Below are 22,524 nucleotides of genomic sequence, written 5' to 3' on the forward strand. Positions count from 1 at the left end.
TTGGCGGGTAGTAAAATGAGATAGGAACTAATTACACAGGAACGGAGAAGTTATGACATTTTAGATGTGGTAAGGAAAAATTTTTGATATTTCAAAAGATGAAATAGACGGTAGACCTCTGCATGGAATGGAGGCAGTGGTATTTAATGATGATGTAGAAAGTGAACCTAATAACTTGAAGAGTAATGATGGATGGGTTAAAAGCTGAAATAGGGAGTGGATGTAAGGAGGCAAAATTTGTATGAAAGCACTAACCATGAGTTTAAAAAGAATTTTACAGGAAAGGACTTGAGCGGTGTGACCGGTGATGTATGTATGTATGACAAAGGGACAGTCCCACTTTTTCAATGTGTTCCTGTTAGTCATGTTACAGTCACATGTAATGTTACTCACCTGTGTGTAAGTTTTGCTCCGATCTCTTTCTCGCACCTCTTTTCCCCGTTTGGGCGTGTGATGAGGTCAGCCACGGTGTGATCAAATATTTGTGAGTACGTAGCTCAGATACTCAGATTGGTAAACTCGCGACCCCTGTCTGGCTGATATGGCTGGCAACATCATCGGTCGACATATGAATGATAAGATAGTGACCAATCAGCCCTTAAAGGGACTCTTCAAGATATTTGCTACATAGGTTAAAAAATTCATATAATAATAGTAAAAATAAAACATTATAATATATATATATATATATATATATATATATATATATATATATATATATATATATATATATATATATATATATATATATATATATATATATATATATATATATATATATATATATATATATATATATATATATATATATATATATATATATATATATATATATATATATATATATATATATATATATATATATATATATATATATATATATATATATATATATATATATATATATATATATATATATATATATATATATATATATATATATATATATATATATATATATATATATATATATATATATATATATATATATATATATATATATATATATATATATATATATATATATATATATATATATATATATATATATATATATATATATATATATATATATATATATATATATATATATATATATATATATATATATATATATATATATATATATATATATATATATATATATATATATATATATATATATATATATATATATATATATATATATATATATATATATATATATATATATATATATATATATATATATATATATATATATATATATGTTACAGTCAGAACCCGAAATCAGCTAGAACTAGTTTCAACTAGTCAGAACTAGAAGTATAATTTATTGTTTGTAAAAACTAGTATTACCAAGGCAAAACTAGTTTCTTACCATAAAGGCTCGGTAGAACACGAAATGTATTTTACACCTAGTTTTACCTACACACTTCAGTCAAAACTAGTTTTAACAATTGTTAAGTTTGGGAAAACTAGGTTAGACTAAAAGTGAAACTGGCAGTTCGGCCTTATAATGGAGGGATGGGCGTTAATGATTGGTCACAATATTATCATAGTTTTTAGGGTGGGGGAAGGGGGGGACGATTCATTCTCATTTACCTGGTTCACTGATTTACTTCACCTGTCAGTTGTTCGTGAGCCACCATTACAAGATGGCAACTTGGAGCTCACCTGGCCATCCTGAACACCCTCCTGACCACCCTCCTAACCAGGCAGCTGATACTGAATGGGAGACTATGTTTTTACAGACCATACTGAAGTGGGACGAGCAACAAGAATCACACTACAACATACTGCAGAAAAATACGATTCACTGCTGCGGGAGGTAAAGGAGGCTAAAACTGTTAAGAAGAAAACATCTAGTTTTAACTTAAACGATCAGATAAAACGAGATTTAACTAGCTAAACTTTGATATTTCTAGTTATACCAAACACATTAAGGTATAACTAGTTTTGCCTAGGTAATACTAGTTGTTCACCAACACATTGAAAATACCTAGTTAAAACTAGTTTTGACTGATTCCGGATTTTGACTGTAACATATATATATATATATATATATATATATATATATATATATATATATATATATATATATATATATATATATATAAATCAAGAGTTTTAAGTAGAAAATGGTGATTTTACTGCGATTTTTCTTCAACCCCCTCTCTCTCTCTCTCTCTCTCTCTCGGTGTCTAGCGACTGGAGAAAGCAATCCCAAAACAAGACTAGCATGTTGGTCTTGTTAGTCGATTTGCAGCTTTATTTACGTCGTGACGTTACGGAGTAGGCTTTGAAAATGTGGTCTCCAGATGTAGAGATGTTAGAGTTGATGAGGAAAAAAGAATACATCTTGGACTCCAGAAATTAACTATACAGTAAAAAAAAAAAAAAAAAAATGCTTCGACGAAATCGCTGCCACTCCACAAGAACTGTTTCCCTCAATGTAGACTGTTGTTAGAGGTGACGATTGAAGAGTTGTCAGGATTTAATTTGATCGCAATTGTGCATAGTCTTCTTAAGATTAACAATTTTCTTATGAGAAATTTAGAGTGTGGTAGACACTCCTTTCTTCTACTTAACCAAGGACGTATCCACAGGCATTTTCTTTTCTGTTGAATCCGGTACGCCATAAAAAGAGCAACCATAGTTTCAGTATCGTCACTGGAAGAATACACCTTGGCGGGTAGGAGTGTGTTTACATTCCTTTCCCGGCACGGGGCCAACCAAGAATTGTAGCCTATATTCCTTGGGGCCAATTATAGTCGATACTTTCCGGGCGCTACGTGTGACACCTTCCGACTAGAAGGGATGAGTCAGAAACTCCACCTACGTAAAATTTCAGTCGCAAATTGGCACGTGTGAATCCGCCTTAGAAATCCAAACGGAAGAGAAGGCTTCTTGAAGCGTTTTGAACCGCCTTTGATTCGATATCTATCGCGATTGCGTGTCATCGCTATGTGGCAGCTTCTCTCCTACTCGAGATGGAAGGAGCCTGAACAACGCTCTGCCATTACACGGCTGCTTTCCATACTAGACTCACCCACATATATTCTGGTGAGTTATCCAGGCCGGAATCTGCCCTCTCGCCAGAGAGAAAGTTTGAGAAGGAAAAACCTCTTGTGCCAAACATATGGTCTGAGGTAAGTGTAGGGTAAGGAGTTTCACTCAATGTTGAGGTCAATTTGACCCTCCTTGGGTGAACCCAAGTTGTGCTGATAGTAGGTTCACCAGGGTGGGTGTCACCAGATGGGGTTGTTAGATTAATGATATTGGATTGTTTAAGTTTTCCGTGGGGCGCCGTGACCCGGTTGTTTTGTGTGAAGTGATTAAGTGGAACAATAAATGTAAAACATCAAGTCTTCTAGTTAGCGTTCTGCTGGTCCCGGGGTTGTGTTGTGGTGCATCGGATGACACCCACGCTGAGCTTATATTATTACCTAAAGATCTTGCATGATTTTTAGATAGCTAGCTTTTTTGTCATAGATGTTATGTTCACATCTTCAGAATAAACTTTGAATCATGGGTAACATTTACTGTATAAATGATAGTTTAAAATTGTACCTTAAGTGATATGTACATAACACTAATGCATCTAATTAACACATAGCAAAACGTACCTTTCTATGATGGGTTAATTCTAGAATGGCCTTTCTAACTTAACCAAAAATTCACCTTACCTGAACCAAACACCATATTTAATATCCTTGATCCCCAAGGTGTTTAGCAAGTCTCCTTGCAAAGTGCTGGATGTCGAGACCTTGCACTGTTATCCTTTCAACTCTTTCTTGCATGTGCAATTTGTAGATTAATCCATTGAGGTTTCCATGTTGCACCGACTTTTGCCTTGTGGAGGTTTTTTCTCTTGCCATCAAAGTGTCCTTCTTAAGTGACATCCAAATTAAAGGGATTCGACTTACTGAGATTATTTTGTACTTATTTGAGAGAGAGAGAGAGAGAGAGAGAGAGAGAGAGAGAGAGAGAGAGAGAGAGAGGCTTGAATTAGTTAACTTTGGTTAACAATGGATACAGAAATTAAAGTTTTCCATTTTAAATGTAAAATGTATGTCCACCTTGTTTTTTTTTTTTTTTTGACAGGTTAATACATATTTGTAGTAGATGTACCTATTTGCTGATGGCTTAATCAGCTATTCTAAGTGAAACACAAACTTATATTTTTCTCTAGATTTTTGTAGCTGTTTATTAAGAACTTTTGAAATTTCCAGTTGGAGACATGGAGGGACTGACACCATTTCACTTCAGAAAAAAAAACACTTCCCATGCAACCCATCAAGTTAAGTGAACCTGTGAACTAACTGCACCTCACATTAATGGTGAGAGCTACCTTTATTCATTTTTTACTTCACTCTTGTTTGATAATGAGTGCTATTTCACTGAAATAGAAATTCATGAAATACATGCTGGTGCATAAAGAAAAATGGTAACTTTTCAATAGCAGGTAGACTTTGATTTTTTATTCCTTTAGAAATCATTCTCTTTTCATGAGTTAAAATTCTGACATAATTATATGGAGTTTCAGTTAATGTCTCTTTAAAGTTTTATCAGGGAGCAAATTTCACATTTTCTCTCTCTCTCTCTCTCTCTCTCTCTCTCTCTCTCTCTCTCTCTCTCTCTCTCTCTCTCTCTCTCTCTCTCTCTCTCTCTTTATTTAAACTTCATATTTACATATAACAATTGATTTACAGTATATAGTGTGAATCTAGACCTAAAGTGCCTTGCATTGGCAAAGCACTATTTTAAACGCCTTGCTTCACATCATTTCTTAGTTAAAGTATATCACATTGAGTAAATTCGCACACTTCACTCCACTATACTTCACAATACCAGCCGCGGAGGGAGTGTGCTCCTCCAGTCATTTATGGCCACTTTCACCTGTTACCTCAGGCGTGGCCACCATGAAGAGGTTCCACTGGTGTTGTGAGGAACGGGAGAGAGGCATCACCACTTGCTCCTGCTTGCCTCGTCATTCTCCCGGGTGGGTGTGGCTGCAGGCTGAGGCGGGTGAGGTGAGGTGTGTGCTGCACCCAAGCCTTGTGGCACACTGTCAGGGTTGCCACGTCCCTCCGGTGCTCCAGTGACATGGTACTTGCCGTGATCTCATCTTCCCCCAGGAGATGAAGAGCATGTCTCTGTACCGTGTCGAGGCGTCTGGTGTCGGTAGGGGCACTGGACATCCATGTCAAGGCACCATACTCCATACAGGGACGAATTTGTGCCTTGTAGAGAGTGAGGATGCCCTGTGGGTCCAGACTACTACCCTGCGGAGAGCTGACACATGCTGTGAGGTCTGGCGGGCTACAGATGTGATGTGGGTGTCGTAGCGCAGCTCATGGTCTATGGTGACTCCCAGGATCTTAGTGTGTTTCTGGAGACAGCTGCTCATCCTCAAACTACAGTTGTCCTTCCACAGCCTGTAAAGTGGCTGGGGATCATGAGACGACCATAGCGTATGTTTTGTCAGGCGCAAAGGTGACTTGCCATGTCCTCCCTCACTCTGCTGCCTTCAGTTGGTGGTTAATGTTGGCTACAGCGCACTGGCTGTTCTGGCGGCAGTAGGAGAGGGAGATTGTGCAGTCATCGGCGTAAGCTTTGACTGGAGGGAGTTGGCAAAGTAAGTCATCAACTTACACGTTCCACAAGACTGGGCTCAGCACTAAGCCCTGTGGAACTGATGCTCCAATACTGGTGGGAGATGATGTCCGCCCGTTGACAACTACCCGAAGTGTCCTTCCTTGGAGGTAATCTTCGAGTAGCATCAGGAGACTACCGTCGATGCCCTTGGCTTGGAGCTTAGCTATAAGGCTTGCATGCCATACTCAATCGAAAGCCCCTGTGACATCAAGGGCCATTACGAGTGTGTCCAGGCCTTCATCAAGGGTGTCCTGCCATTCCTGTGAGAGGAGGAGGAGGAGATCTGAGGTAGAGCGGCCTGGCCAGAACCCGAACTGGTGGGGTGAGAGAAGGTGGTGTTTATCCAGGTGGTGCCGTATGACTTCTCAAACATCTTACCCATCACAGACAGCAGAGAGATGGGTATGTAGTGCCTAGGGTCAGACCTGGACCCTTTTTATGCACAGGGGTCACATTTACCTCTTTCCAAGATGCTGGCCACTTTCTCTCTGCCAGACAGTAAGAAAATATGGCAGCAAGAGGCGCTGACAGCTCCCTGGCACATTGTTTTAGCACTCTGGGGCTGATTTCATCTGGACCCATGGCTTTCCTCGCATCTAGTTACCTGAGTGTTTTTTCCACCAGCTCCGTGGTGATGGGCACTGTGGTGATGGTGTGGGCTGTCTCCCCTGGTAACACGGGAAGGGGCCGGGTGGGGCTCTGCACTTGCATATCGTCAGAAAATAATTTGGCCAGGAGGGTGGCCTTATCCTCACTGCTTGTGGCAGTGGATCCATTCTGTCTAGTGAGGGGGGAGCACGCTGTCCTGCCTCATCAGCCCTTGCCTCTCCTTTACCGATGCCACCGCGTCTTTTCACCCACCCCTTGACCGGTGAGCTTGTTTTTTATAACTTGCTCCCAGTGCTTCCTCTCCCACTTTGAGGTGGCTATCATTTTCCTACAAGCAGCTTGATGTAAGGCAACGTTGTGTTGTGAGGGGCGTTGCTTGTATCTCCTCCATGCTTCGTGTTTGGCCGTGGCAGCTTCCCAGCAATGAAAGCTGAACCAGGGGGATTTCAGGCTTTGGCGATGAGGGACATGACGAGCTTGCAGGTCGACCAGGTGTGAGGTGACGGAGCGAGCCTTCTCCGTGTTTCCTGAGAGCATCGCCTGCCAGTCTGTGGTTGCTAGTTCATCCCTCATGTCTTGCCATCTGGCCTGCTCCCACAGCCAGATGGTTCGAGGTGCAGCTTTTTCTCTTGCCACATGCAGGTGTATCTTCGTTAGCACGGCATGGTGGTCAGAGCTCCCCACTTTACCCAGCTGCTGACACGATATTCTTTCCTCAGGAATGTCTGATAACACTGGGTCGAGCAGCCCTCCCCTTTCATGGGTATGGAATGTGACGTGGTTGGTGAAGCCCAACACTGTCACTAAATTGTTGCGTGCTTGCCGCTCCAGGTGGAAATTTAAATCTCCCACAATGAGGATATTGTTGCAGCCATGGTGTTGGAGTAAGTTGTCCAGTTCCTCCACCAGAAAGTCGAGTGAGGAGCGATCTTGCCTGGGCAGGCTGTATAATAAACAGAGCAGCAAGTCACTATTGTCTGTGAGCACTATTCGGAAAAATAGTGCTTCCATCATCTGAGGAAGGTCTACTGACAGTTCTTGGGTATGGAGATCATTTTTGAAACAAACAGCCACACCTCCACCAACTCTGCCTTCTCAGTCCTTCCTCACCCAATTGGTATATCCATTTATCTTTCCGAATGTTGCTTCCACTAAGTCATTCGGCCACATTTCACCGATTGCCACTATATCAGCTTTTTGACATAATACAAAGTTGTGAGTGAAGCCCTCTGACATTGGCAGACACAACTGTGAGATGTGGGGTGTGGCTGATGTTCCAGGGGGCCTGGGTCCATCCCTGCTGCTACCTTGGCTGCTCCTCCCATTGTCCATGTTTCCATCTAGGTTCACCTCAAAAGGCTGCTTGAGGTTGTAAGTTTGAGTGAGGGGGATTCCCATTTCTCCTCCCTTCAGCTAATACCCTCCTCAGGATGGCTTCTTGTCTGGCGTCTGCTGCTCGTGTGAAGCACTCTTCCCTTGAATGTCCTGGACGCATGTAATATTCACACTTTCTTCAGCCCTGGGATGAAGGAGGGGACCGATGTGGTTTAGGTTGGGGAGCATTTTGGCTGGCAGGTGGAGACCTACTGTTTGGCATTCTCGCTCCTCTGCCCACATCAGGTTTTGAGTTTAGTTGTTACCCCCATTCACCTGACATGTTTGTAGGATTTTTAACTGCTGCCAGGTTGTTGTGTTGTGGTGCAGGCAAGGAGGTTGATGTGGAGGCTGTAGATGAGGTAGAGCTCTCTCTCTCTCTCTCTCTCTCTCTCTCTCTCTCTCTCTCTCTCTCTCTCTCTCTCTCTCTCTCTCTCTCTCTCTCTCTCTCTCTCTCTCTCCTTTATTTTCTGTTGTGTATTTTTTTACTATCTGGTGTAACTGATTTATTCTTGCATGATTTAATATTGTGTTTGATCTTGTTATAGTAACTACAGGTTCACTATCTATTCGTGAAGATAGGTGCAGATTTTTGGGCACAATTGTGGACTGTGTACTCTGTTTACTGTTTTCTTTCTTTTTTTTAAGAGCTCAAACTTCAGTTAGTGTCCAAATGCATTAAGTTCTCTTTTGGTAAGCAAGTTTTTAAAAATAATAGTGCTTTAGATGTTTCCTCTTTAGATACTGCACAGGAAATTGTTAGGAAATATATGACATAGTGTTGTATAATAGAATAAGAGATTTTGCTTGATGTATCTATGCTTGCACTTTTATAAAATTTTAGTTGTTTCTGTATATCTTTCCTTTTCTTTATTACCCCTCTATTTTACAGCTAGAAGTAGTCTTAGGAGATACCTGCAGATCAAGGATGTGAGAATTGTGTTGTGGTAAATCATCCCCATGTTCTTGCTTTGATTTGTCGCTTTATGCATTCTAATAACTTCTATGTGAACTTGTTTTCTTCTTGTTTTGGCAATTACTACTTTGTGGTGTATAATACATACATGGAGGTCACAATGATTCAAGCAGGTAGGTTCCATTTGAATTCCTAATACAGTGAATTCTCATACAGTGAAACACTTAATGGGAAAAGGGGATCACTGTGAAAGGCAACAGGAGAACCTGAGTAGTTACATTAAATTGCTTACTGATGATGTGAAACTCTTGAGAGTAATGAGGAACAATGAGGATTGTACGGAATTGCAGAGAGATATTGATAAAATCTGGGAATGGAGCCATAAGTGGAAAGTAAAATTCAATGCCTTGTCTATGTAACAGGATGTTATGTTAAACCCATGCTGACACCTGCCAAGCATATGGAGTCTTTGATATGTCATACTTGTATGTCAGTTAGAATATCTAGAAAAGAAAATGAAGGCCACTGTGGATGATAATATAATGGATATGGTTTTAAACTGACAGTATTCCAAATGAGCTCTTACTTTACCTCTTTTCAAGCAATGAATAAGCACAAAATAGTTTAGTATTAAAAGGAGATATTGTATATTTATTATTCTTCATACTAAGGATAAAGAGATGATGATAATGTACTCTTCTCAGTCATTAGTAGAAAGTTGTCCAAAAGGGTCAAGGGTGCATGTTTACTGACTAACCATGAACACTGACATGAGTACGCTTCTTACTGTGAGATTTGTTTTTAATTTGGTGGCAGATAGAAGAAAGAATCCTTTCTATCCTTTAATATAGCAGACAATCCATAAAAAGAGTAATTTCTTGCAAAATATTTCAACTGGGAATCTGCATTTCCTAGTGACTTTAGACTATTTCAGTAATTTTTGAGAAAAAATGTGATGTATTCTGTAAATGCAAGAAGTTGAAGACTTGGTAAATGCTGAATCCCAATCTTGAATAAGTCAAGAAATTAAAGTAATAGGACAGTAATTTTGGAGAGTAGAATAGTCAGTCACCCTCTTAAAGAAGACTGAATTTAGCAAATTTCTAGCAAGAAGGAATCTACATGTTAACAAACAGAGTTGAAAGAATTTAACAAGGCAAGGTGCAAGTTTTGAAGCAGTTTCTGTAAACGGTACTAGGGATCCCATAAAGTTAATAATCCTTACGAGAGTTTATGCCAACAAGGATGTGGAAAACTGCATTGCAAAGTATTGCAATAGGTAGCATAAAGTTAGAGTGGGGAGGAGAGTAAAAGCCCTGAATCATCTAAGGTAGAGTTTTCAGTAAAGGTTTGAGAGAAGGGTTCAGCTTTAGAAATAGATGAGGTTGCAGTGGTGTCATCGGTATGAAATAAACAAGGAAAAGATGAAGAAGCAATGTTATTAAAGATATTTTTGGTTAGGTGCAAGGAGTCTCGAGGGGAGTTGGATTCTGAAAGATTTTGACACTAGTTATTGATGAAGGAGTTTTTGGGTAGTTAGAGAATAGACTTGGCATGACTCCAAGCAGAACTATAAAGTGCATTAGATTCAGGTAATGGAAGGCTCAAGTACATGAAATAATGTTTAGAACCATTTCTTACTAGTATATTAAAATACAGTAAATGAACACTAGCATATTAAAATTTGGTAAATGAACATTGTACTAGATGGTTTGATATTTAAAGCTAGAGCAGTCATTCCTCATAGTACATGTACAGAAACCAAAGGCATCATACTCCTCCCAAAAAGAGTAGAAGTATGCTGAAGGAGAGCAAAAGTATATGTTTATTGATCCAGCATAAGCATTCATGCACATGACCTCTCAGAATGAGCTAAGAATTAATATGTGTCTATTTTAAGCACAAAGTTGTCTTATACAAAAACATTTTCTTACTCAAAGGGGGACAGGAATTATCCAGTAACAGAAACTATTGTATTTGAACTAGATTTGAACTGATGTGCCTGGCATTTTCAACTAGAGCCAAGTGATACTTATGTGATGTCTTCTCTGCCGGGCAGATTGTCCATGTATATGTATGTGTATATGTGTACATGTTAAGTGAGAGAGGTAGAGAGGGGATGGAACAGTTGTGTGTTGTAGCTTGGTTGGTTATCATTTGGCTTTTCACAAGGAGTTTTAATCAAATGTCATCAACATTTTCTCTAACTAGTGTCAGTAAGTCATTGATTACTGGCAGTGACACCTGATGGTGATGTTTAAGTTTTTCAGTCTTAGAATTGTAATTTTGTTTTGTTCATGGTAAAGTAAAATCCTACTCATGTTTTGTAGTTTGAAACAGTTTTTGTGGTAAAGTTTTTGTAATCCAGGCACAACAGTAATGCAGATTTTTTTTTATATATTTTTTGTAGACTTTAGCATCTGTAGGCATACTTGAAGAGTATATGTGGGAAGCACTGTTCATCTCCTGCACATTAGTGGCGCAGGCAATTTTGTTTATAGTGGTACCCAAATTAGGGCCCATATCACCACCCAAACCTGGGTATCATGGTGGCAAACTTACATCCTGAGGTGAGTATCATTACTCCAAAATGTGACTTCTTACCATAGGTAAGTATGTGTAATGGTGAAGCAAAGTAATGGTAGCTTGTGTTTTCTGCTGATCTAGCACAGTAACAAGAAATATGAATGAGGTAGTGAGAAACACGCTAACAAGGAAAAAAAAAAAAAATTGATAATAAATTATTAATGAAATACTAATACTAATAGTGAACACTAATGATTGATAATTGGCAATAAATTCATTGTACAATAACCAATGACTGATGAATTGATAATTCCAGAATTCATGTACTGGCAATAATAATACTGATTTTTAAGAAAAAAGAATTGATAAATCAATATTTATTTTATTTTAGTATTAGGAAATTTAGAAAAACCTTCAAATTCAATGATTATCTTGTCTCTTCACTAAAGACAAGTACTGTTTTCAGCAAAATACATACATTTAATTTTGAAAATTAAAAACTTCATACTTATGTTCAAAACCTAAAATTATTGGTTATCGTTAGGTTTTAATCAAGAGTATTTGCAATACTGATGAATCGATAATGCAGAAAAAAAATAATTAGTACTATTGAATAATTGTTGAAGACCACCTATTGTAAGAAGTCACATTTTGGAGTAATGATACACAACTCAGGATGTGCAAGTTGTGATCATGTGATAAGGGTTTGCTATCCTGCATTACTGTTGTGCCCAAGCCTGCCATTGTAGTACAAATGGTTTTCGTTTGGTAACACACAAGTCATTATTAATGAGAATGAAAACAATTTCTTGACCATTTATTAAAGCTGAATCCTAAGCTTTTACTCACTGCCATTATACATATGTTAGGTCATATCAGTATTTGCAATACTGATGAATCGATAATGCAGAAAAAAAATAATTAGTACTATTGATTAATTGTTGAAGACCACCTGTTGTAAGAAATCACATTTTGGAGTAATGATACACAACTCAGGATGTGTAAGTTGTGATCATATATGATAAGGGTTTGCTATCCTGCATTACTGTTGTGCCCAGGCCTGCCATTGTAGTACAAATGGTTTTTAGTTTGGTAACACACGTCATTATTAATGAGAATGAAAACAGTTTCTTGACCATTTATTAAAGCTGAATCCTAAGCTTTTACTCACTGCCATTATACATATGTTAGGTCATAGACACGGAGCACAGCTGTCGAGCAGGACGCATGCATATGAGCAGCTCGCTGAGATCACTACAAAAGGAGTTGGATTCAGGCCTAGATGTATGTACAGGGGGAGAGGGGGTCATAGGTTCTCCTATCTCCTAATGAAATAAGTGTTAGATCACATATAAGGAATGAATAACGAGAGAGAGAGATGGAACCAAGTAGCGCTGCCAGGTGCATGGTGGAATCAAAACATACGCTGAGTGATAGCCAACACTTTGTAGAAAGTCCTATTTATTTAAGGAAACTGACTGATGATACTATGGAAAAGGATTTCTCAGGTTTCAGGGATGAACGAGGTAATGAGAAGGCTTATTAATGTAGAAAGAGAATTAAGATATGTGAAGGAGGTGATATCCAGTCTCATGGACAAACAAGATCAACTGCTAATGGAGAACACAGCCCTGAAATTGAGAGTAGCTGAATGTGAGAAAGTCAGTGCAATAAACCAGAAATTGAAAGAGGAGATTCTGGAAATAAGGAAGCAAAATGGTGTTCTAAAAACCACATGCCAAAATTATGAAAGCTCTTTAAAGAGCTTGCAGGCTAAAGTGCAGGGTGCCCCCCCGGAATTGAAGTTCTATGATGGTTTGTTGAACGTTTTCTGAGGGTGCGCAAACCTATGTTCGCGAACCTGAGGTGCACCATAAATACCCTCCACTTTTGTAAAGAAAAAAGCGTTCAATGAACGTTTCACAATCGTTCATGAAAGCTTGAAACAAACCTCAAACAAACATTACCCCTAGTAACCCATATATACTAGATTCAATCCCCATACAAGGAGAAATGGATAGGCACACTCATTTTACACCCTTTATTTACCTTATGTTCAGCTAACAGTATAACAGGATCTGGTATCAGTGAGCTGTTACATACAAATACCACCTTTGCAATACATTGTAAATCTAGCTCATGTTTCATGATAATTATACTTTTAACATGCAATTTATTAATCATGATACTTTTACATTTTAAGAAACAATTCTTTCAACGTAAAGTAAAAACTATAAAGAAAAAGACAAAACCAAAAAGGTCACATTTTAGTCTTTGTGTGTGTGAAGGAGACAGGCCAAGGACAAGACACGAGAAAAAAAAAAAAAAAATTTTACCATTAAAAACAAATCAAGAAAATACAAAAATAATATTAAAGCAGTGTAGGTGTAGGTCTATTAAACATGTAGTGTAGTGTAGCTTTATAGTAATATTCTTTAGAGTGTAGGCTACAACTGTCTCACGTTACTGACGCATGAAAATGATATAGGACACAGGAGATCAGCAGCAGGTTTGCAGCACCCCTCATCCTTTTGTTTACCTCCCTGGAATGGAGTATTAAAGTTGCTACATATCCTTTGTTACATTCACCGGTTAAACGGGTAAGATTGGCATCGGGGAGCCGGTGAACAATAACAATAAAAAAAAACACTGCAGGTTCAGCTGGTGAAGAAATGCAAAGGGGGCACTTTAAAAAGCTATTTTAATAACCCAATAATGAAACTGACATACACATAGATATAACATGAAACATATGAAACTGACATACACATAGATATAACATGAAACATATGAAACTGACATACACATATACATATAACACAGAAATAAATACAATAAAGAACCCAACTTAATACCTAACAATAATACTGTTGTGCCTGTGTGTGTGTGTGTGTGTGTGTGTGTGTGTGTGTGTGTGTGTGTGTGTGTGTGTGTGTGTGTGTGTGTGTGTGTGTGTGTGTGTGTGTGTGTGTGTGTGGTGATGTGAGACAGTGCTGGAGTGTGATTTGGACGAGCGAGCTGGCCGGCGGCTTCGGGACCGAGGTGCAGAGTTACCTGGACGGCGGGGTAGAGGCAGTCAGCCACCTCCTGCCACTGGGTTCAGCTGTCTACCCAAGGCCCTTCAGAACAAGCCTCCTGTCTGCTCCTCACCCCGTGGCCCGTGCTGGATACTTGGGAAAGTGTGTTTGTGCCTGCTCCTCTTGACAATGTACTCCTGGGCCTTATTGTGTTGGATGGAATGAAGTGCTAAAGAGATGCTAGAGTGCCTTTATATTTCCTGTTCCTGCCTGGTGCGACCTACATCGTCGGCCTCGCCGCAACACACGTATGACCCACTTTGGTTAATGCTGCTACCTCCATGACGACAAGGAAGACGGGAGGGGCGCAGCAAGTGGTGTCAGGAGTGGGATCTAGTCCAGTGTAAAGTGTTGGACTGGAAATTACGTGTCGTTGTTGAGCCAGGTCGCCAGTCCAGATGGCAGACAACCAGGAGAACAACAATGGTGTCGGTAGTGCCTCGGGAAGTGAAGAGCCCAGCGTGGCTGAGTTGTTGCGGACTCTAATGGCGAAAATGGACGTCCAGGCTCAGGCTCAGGCACAGAAAATGGACGCTCAGGCAAAGGAGTTTCGTGAGTCAGTGTGAAGAGGCTTGGAGGTCGTAAGAAATGAGGCATGGCAGTTTACAGAGGAGCTATGTGGCGGTATTAAAGCTGAGCTACTCCAGGAGGTGCAAGACGTTCGCTCAGGGGCACAGGAGGTGAAGGAAGAAGTGGCAGCATTGGAAGAGGCAGGACATGTCATAAGGGAGGAGATGGCTACACTGGAAGTGGTCAGTCGTGCCATGAGAGAAGAAATGGCCTCCCTGCAACAGACTGTGATGCAGCAAACCAGCGACAGGCAGAGCGATGATGGAGTGGCATTTGGTGAAGAACCAAGGAGATGTGCTTTGCCTACAGACGGGTGGCACGGTAGTGAAACGTCGGCACTCACCACCAACCTTTCACCACCGTCTTCCCCTCTTCCTCCCATGACAGCGCATGGCCACCGCACTGGGAGATGGAAGCCAGCTGAGTTTGATGGCAGTGTTGCCTGGAAAGCTTACCAGGCCCAGTTTCAGATGCTGGCAGACGCTATGGACTGGGATGAGGCTGAACGCTGCTTACAACTTGTGTCCTGTTTGAGGGGACCAGCGGTAGAAGTGCTGGGCCACCTGTCAGCAAGACAACGTGCCTCTTACCCGTGTGTGGTGGAGGGGCTTGAGTGCAAGTTTGGCCAACAGTACCAAGCAGAGGTCTATCGTGCTCGTCTGAAGGGCCGAATGCGGGGAAGGGGCGAACCCCTGCCAGAGCTAGCACAGGATATGGAATCATTAGTGAGACGTGCCTATCCGACGGCTCCAGAAGACATGGTGGCCTTGTTGGCTAGTGACCACTTTATACATGCCTTACAGCAGCAGCAACTTCAGATCTATGTAAAGCAAGCACACCCACAAGACCTCAGGGAGGCGCTGGCAAGAGCCATGGAATTCGAGTCTTTCCTCCACACCACCAGTTATGAGGAAGAGACAGGGAGGCCTCGTCGCGACTTCAGGGCTCGGAGGACACAGATGGAGAAGCCGTCACCTATCAAACCAACAGGAGAGGACAGGACAAGCGCAGGAGGGTTTAGGGGCTCCTGCTGGGGCTGTGGTGAGAAAGGCCACATGCGTAGTCGATGTCCGAGGGGGCGAAGGACGCGTTCCCTTGATCGGCTGCCTTCCTATGTCTCTGAATCCTGTTGCTGGAGATGTGGCCAGCTCAGCCACATGTCAGGTGTCTGCCCTCAACATAAAGAAGACCTGCAGGCGGGAAACGGGGCCAGGCTGGGCGCAGGGGCCAAACACCAGCCAGCTTCCCGTGGCCCCCGTAATGTAGACTGCCTGCATACCACAGCCAGGGCGATTCAAGTGGATGGTGTCTTGGATGGGAAGCCATGCCATATGGTCATCGACACTGGTGCAGAGAGAACATTTGTGCGGAAGGATGTGGTGTCCACGCAGTCTCTCCCCAATGCTCAGCGACGGCTCTGTGGGGTTACAGGACACTGTGTGCAACTGAAGGGCCCAGTGAAAGCTCAAGTTGGCGTCGGAAGTGCGAAGGATCACCTGCCGGTGTATGTAGCCGACTTGGAGGAACCGTGTTTGCTGGGACTGGACTACCTCCTACAGAGCAAAGCATGCTTGGATTTTGGGAGCCTGACGCTGAGGGTGCATGGGGAAGAAATGCCCTTGCTCCTGCAAGACGCCAGCGCCGAGGTAGCCACTGCTGCGCCGGCGTACCTTGCAACTGGGACGGAAGCCAGGGTTCAGTGTCGATTGTCACGAAAAATGCGGGGAACGGACGGCATGGTGGAGCCCACAAGGAAAATACGCCTGGCTGACGGTGTAGCGGTGAGGCGGAGCCTCGTGAGGGCTGGGAAAGAGCTTGTTAACGTGCTGGTGGCCAACTTATCCAGTGAGACGTGCAAGATCCCAGCTGGCTCGAAGCTGGACTCCTGTGAAGAGGTGGAGCACCAGATGGAACGACTGGAGGACCAGGACTTCGCAGAGCCAACTGACCAACTAGGACAGCTGCCTGAGCACTTGCAGGACCTGGCCCAGAGGAGTGCCATCTATCTGACGGAAGACCAAGCAAAAAGGATGAGGCAAACACTAATCCAGTATTCTGATTCTTTCAGTCGAAATGACATGGATCTGGGTCGCACTGATTTGGTGAAGCACAGCATCCATACTGGCAGCAGCCTGCCCATAAAACACGCCCCAAGGAGGATCGCACCCGCCAAGAGGGAGGAAATGAAGAAGTTCGTCACCGAGCTAGAAGCACGGGGTTTAATAGAGCGCTCTAACAGCCCATGGTCAGCACCAGTGGTCCTGGTAAAGAAGAAGGACGGGACGACCCGCTTCTGTGTGGATTACCGGGCTTTGAACAACGTTACAATAAAGGACTCCTACCCCCTCCCCAGAATCGACGACACCCTAGACGCACTGGTCGGAGCCACTTGGTTCTCTACCCTGGACTTGAAGTCCGGATATCACCAAGTAGAAATGGCTGAGGAAGACAAACCAAAGACCGCCTTCTCGTTTGGCCAAGGACTGTGGCAGTTTAATGTGCTACCTTTCGGTCTCTGTAACGCCCCCAGCTGCTTTGAGCGCCTAATGGAGAAGGTGCTCAATGGCCTACAGTGGAAAACGGCTTTGGTCTATATCGATGATGTCATTGTTTTTGGTCGCACCTTCGAGGAGGAGTTGTGGCGGCTGAGGGAGGTGTTGCAGCGGCTGCGGAGGCCAACCTTAAGCTCAACCCTAATAAGTGTTTGTTCTTTCAGCATGAGGTACCATTCCTAGGACATGTTGTTGGGCGTGATGGAGTGCGAACCGACCCGCAAAAAGTAGCAGTGGTGCGAGATTGGCCGCTGCCCAGGAATGTGGCAGAGGTTAGAAGCTTCCTGGGACTCTGCACCTACTATCGCCGCTTTGTACGGGACTTCGCTACAATCGCAGCGCCACTCCACCAACTCACAAGGAAGGGAGCAGCTTTTAAGTGGACCAAGGCTTGCCAAAAGGGTTTCTGTGACTTGAAGAGTGCGCTGACAGAAGCACCAGTGCTGCCGTACCCAGATCCGAGCCGACCGTATGTGGTAGACACGGATGCAAGCACCGAAGGCATTGGAGCTGTGCTATCGCAGGAGAAGGACGGTCAAGAACATGTGGTTGCTTACTATAGCGCAAAATTTAGTAAACCAGAATGCAACTACTGTGTCATCCGGAAGGAGCTGCTGGCAGTGGTGAAAAGCCTGGAACACTTTCACCCATACCTATATGGCGCCCAGTTCATCGTGAGAACAGATCATGCAGCTCTGAGGTGGTTAAAAACTCTTAAACTGTCAGAGGGACAACTAGCGCGATGGTTGAGTAAGCTTGAGCAGTACAACTACAGCATCGAGCACCGCTCAGGCAGGACCCACAACAATGCCGATAGCTTGAGCCGACGCCCCTGCGAGCTGAATTGCACTCACTGTGTCGGGAAGGAACCTGATGCTGTAGTCCGACGACTGAGGATCCTCGGGGACACTGGTGAGATAGACGATAAGTGGAGGAGAGCGCAGAGGGAGGACGCTGACCTTGCCCCGGTAATTCGTTGGCTGGAAGCAAGCAACGAGCGACCGAGTCGGGATGTGGTATCAGCTGAGAGTTCCTTCACCAAGCACCTCGTAGACCAATGGGCCACGCTGAAGCTGGATCGGGGCGTGCTGCTGAAGCGCTGGGAAAAGGCAAGAGGAGGCGACTCATCTTGGTTAGTGGTGGTGCCAAGCTCTTTGAGGGCTGAACTGCTGCTGGAGTTGCATGCAGGCCTCACAAGTGGCCACCTGGGAGAAAAGAAAACTCTGAACCGCCTCCGACAGCGTTTTTACTGGGTAAGGATGCGTGCAGACGTGCAGGAATGGTGCAGGGCGTGTGACACATGTTGCGCCAAGAAAGGACCTGCAAGGAAGACTCGTGCACCCCTCCAGTTACACCAAGTGGGTGCACCCATGGAAAGAGTGGCTGTGGACATAGCAGGGCCTCTGCCTCTCACCTCACGAGGTAACCGGTTCATCTTGGTTGTAATGGATTACTTTACAAAGTGGCCCGAGGCATATGCCCTCCCCAACCATGAAGCAGAAACGGTGGCGGATGCGTTGGTCAGTCAGTTCTTTACCAAGGATGAACTACACTCTGACCAAGGGCGGGAATTTGAATCGCGTGTCTTTTCAGAATGCTGTGAGTTGTTGGGCCCACGCAAAACCAGGACAACGCTTCTCCATCCCCAGTCAGACGGTATGGTGGAGCGGTTTATCCGTATCTTGATGAACGGCTTGGCTAAGTACTGCACCGAGGGACAGCTAGACTGGGACCTCAAGCTGCCTGCACTCCTAATGGCCTACCGAACTGCAGTACACGAAGTGACAGACTATACACCTGCATGCCTTATGTTGGGGAGGGAGCTGAGATTGCCAGTAGACTTGGTCACCGGGCGGCCACCTGATCAAAGTCTACCTACTGTCATGACAAGCTACGCACTGGCGTTACAGGAAAGACTATCAGAGGTCCACAGGCAAGTGTGGGGCAGTCTTCGGATGGCAGGGCAAACCATGAAGCAGTACTACGACCGGAGGATGAGAGAGGCGAGCTACTCTGCTGGAGACCTGGTGTGGTTGTACAACCCTTGTAGGAAGAAAGGGCTGTCTCCAAAGCTGCAGAGTCCCTGGGAGGGGCCCTACAAGGTGGTGGATGTTGTCTCTGAATTTACGTACAGGATCTGTCGAGGACATCGAGGCCGTAAACTCGTCGTTCATGTGGATCGTCTGTGGCGCTATCGTGGACCTAGTTATTACACCTGGGGCTATGGAGAGATGAACGAGGCCAATGAGGAGGAACGGCAGGATGCTGAGGTGGAGGGGTGGCAGGATGAGTGCGAACCGGCTGGAACGGTACCACGGACAGCAGGCCTGCAGCCTTTGTCGGACATTGGCCTTACTGGGAGAAGAAGCGAAGGAAATACCTTGTCAACCGCCCCTTCCCCTTCAGCCGACGTTGGTCAGCGGGGTGCCATACCTAAGCGGCGCCGCCAGAAACCTAGGTGGCTACAGGATTACTGTGACCTGTCGGATTCACTGGATGAGGATTAATCTATTTATTTGTACATTTATGTTAATAATGGTGTTTTCTTCTTTATTTTGCAGTAGGAATTAGGATGTAACAGTCAGGGTCGACTGTCAGAATAAGAGGGGGCAGTGTTGTGCCTGTGTACGTGTGTGTGTGTGTGTCTTCATGACTGGTTTTTATGTCTTCATTTCCTATCTTGTACATACTCCTGATTCTTCTTTCACTCTTGCCAAACTCTATTTTCTTGCATTTTGTCGTGTTGAACTCCATTTGCCATGTACAGCTCCATTTCCATATTCTGTCCAAGTCTTCCTGGAGTAGTTCGCAATCTTTGTCACATCTCACTTTTCTTAACAATTTTGCATCGTCTGCAAATAGGCTCACATAACTGGACACCCCATCCACCATGTCATTTATGTAGACCGCGAACATTACTGGTGCCAACACTGATCCCTGTGGAACTCCACTCTCCACCAAGCCCCATTCTGATGGTCTGTCCTTAATTATTGTTCTCATTTCTCTTCCTACCAAAAGTCTTCCATCCATTTTAGTAAACTGCCATGCACTCCTCCTACCATTTCAAGTTTCCAGATCAGTCTCCGGTGTGGTACCTTATCAAAGGCCTTTTTTAAATCCAGATATATTCCATCAGCCCAACCATCTCTTTCCTGTATTACATCTATCACCCTCGAATAGTAACATATCAGGTTTGTCGTGCATGAACGCCCTTTTCTAAAACCAAATTGACACTCACAAAGTATGTCATTTTTCTCCAAGAAGTCTGTCCATCTATTCTTCACCACCCTCTCACACATCTTAGCTACCACACTTGTAAGTGACACTGGTCTATAGTTCAATGGGTCTCTCTTGTTACCTGATTTATAGATTGGGACAATGTTAGCTCTTTTCCAGTCTTGGGGCACTACACCTTCCCTTAATGAGGCATCAATTACTTCACAAACTTTTTCTGCCAGTTGCTCCTGCATTCTCTTAAAATCCATCCTGATACCCCATCAGGTCCCACAGCTTTTCTCACTTCTAAACTCCCCATCATATTCTTGATCTCCTCCACAGTTACTTGAAACTCCTTCATAATCCCTTTCTGTTCCATTACCAGTGGTTTGTCAAAAGCAGTCTCCTTTGTGAATACCTTCCGAAAGCATCCATTCATAGCCTCTGCCATTTCCTGGGATCTTCACTGCATACTCCATTTACTTCTAAACTTTCAATACTTTCTCTATTTTTGATGTTGTTGTTCACATGTCTGTAAAAAGCCTTGGTTGGTCTTTACATTTATCAATTATATCCTTTTCTTGTTTCTTTCTTTCTTCTCTTCTAATCAACACATATTCATTTCTTGCTCTTTTGTAACTTTCCCACTGCTTAATCCGTCTTTTCCTTCTCCACCTCTTCCATGCATCCTCTTTTCTTGTTCTAGCCTTTTCACATCTATCGTTAAACCAGTCCTGCTTTCCAACTTCTCTATGTTGTCTTATTGGTACAAATTTTTCTCACCTTCTTTGTATATTTTTATAAATTCCTTCCACTTTTCATTTGCTCCTTAGCACTCTTGAATTTCATCCAATTTGTCTCTTGAAAGAATTTCTTTAGGTTTCCAAAATCTGTCTTGGCATAATTCCATCTTCCCACTTTATATTCTTCATTTCTTCTAGATTTCTCTTCATCTATCACCTTGAACTCCAAAACTGCATGATCACTCTTTGCTAAAGGGCACTCCACCCTCATCTCCTCAATGACCATTGGCTCTGTACTAAAGACCAAGTCCAGTCTTGACGATGCTCCCTCTCCTCCAAACCTAGTATCTTCTTTGACCCACTGAGTTAACACATTTTCCATTGCCAGTGTCAATAGTGTATTTCCCCATGTTGTCTCTGATCCTTCCATTGACCAGTCCTCCCAACACACCTCTTTACAATTAAAATCTCCCATCATTATAGTTCGTTCACAGCCACCCAACATTTCTTCCAGACATGTTCCTGTATCACTTATCATTTCTTCATATTCCTGTACTGACCATGCATTTGTCTTAGGTGGTACGTACACCACTATGTAGTGCCTCTTTTTCCTTCATTAGTTTCTGCTCTGATCTTTAGCACTTCTGCCTTTCCCATACCTTCTTTCACTTGATCCACCTTTATATCTTTTTAACCAGCAACATCACTCCTCCTCCCATCTTACCTACTCTATTTCTTTTCCAAACATTATATTTCCTTCTCCAACCATCATCAGGTCTTCTCCTCTCTCAGTTTTGTTTCAGTAAGACCCACAATATCTGGGTTCTTGTCCCTCAAGTAATCGTTGAGTTCTAAAATCCCGATATCACTCCATTTATGTTGGAATACATTACATTCCGCTCATACGTAAGTTTCTTTAGTCCTTTCTTGCTGTACTTTTCTGGGTTATGAACCACTTCCTCAGTCTCATATCCAAGATTCTCCAGAAAAACTCTTTCTTCTCCTCTTCTGTCCTCTCTTCATTTTTTTCAAAGCCTCCTTTCTCAACTCATTTAACATTTCTCTTTCCTTTTCACCGAGATCTCTTCTCAACCAAATCTTCCTTGTTGTTTCCTGCTGGGCTAGCCTCCATGACTTCTCCACCAATTCATCTACATCCTTTTGTGACTTAAGTTTGATTCTTATTGGCCTCATACCTTCTCCTGTGAACTTTCCAATTCTATGGAAGTCCTCTATTTCTTGTACTAGGTCTTTTCCTCCTCCTGCACCACATTAATGATATTATTTATCACCTTTTTATG

General features: G+C 42.8%; 1 protein-coding gene across 1 annotated transcript in view; it reads left to right on the top strand.

Moving 5' to 3' along the window:
• Positions 1-4,229: 4,229 nt before the first annotated feature.
• LOC123508781 overlaps positions 4,230-22,524 on the top strand; it is a 54,469-nt gene continuing 36,174 nt past the window's right edge. The window contains exon 1 of the mRNA XM_045262690.1: positions 4,230-4,322. The gene's annotated coding sequence lies outside the window, so the exon portion shown is untranslated. The remainder of the gene's footprint in view (positions 4,323-22,524) is intronic.

Source organism: Portunus trituberculatus, chromosome 25 (assembly GCF_017591435.1).
Source record: "Portunus trituberculatus isolate SZX2019 chromosome 25, ASM1759143v1, whole genome shotgun sequence".
Lineage (NCBI taxonomy): Eukaryota > Metazoa > Arthropoda > Malacostraca > Decapoda > Portunidae > Portunus > Portunus trituberculatus.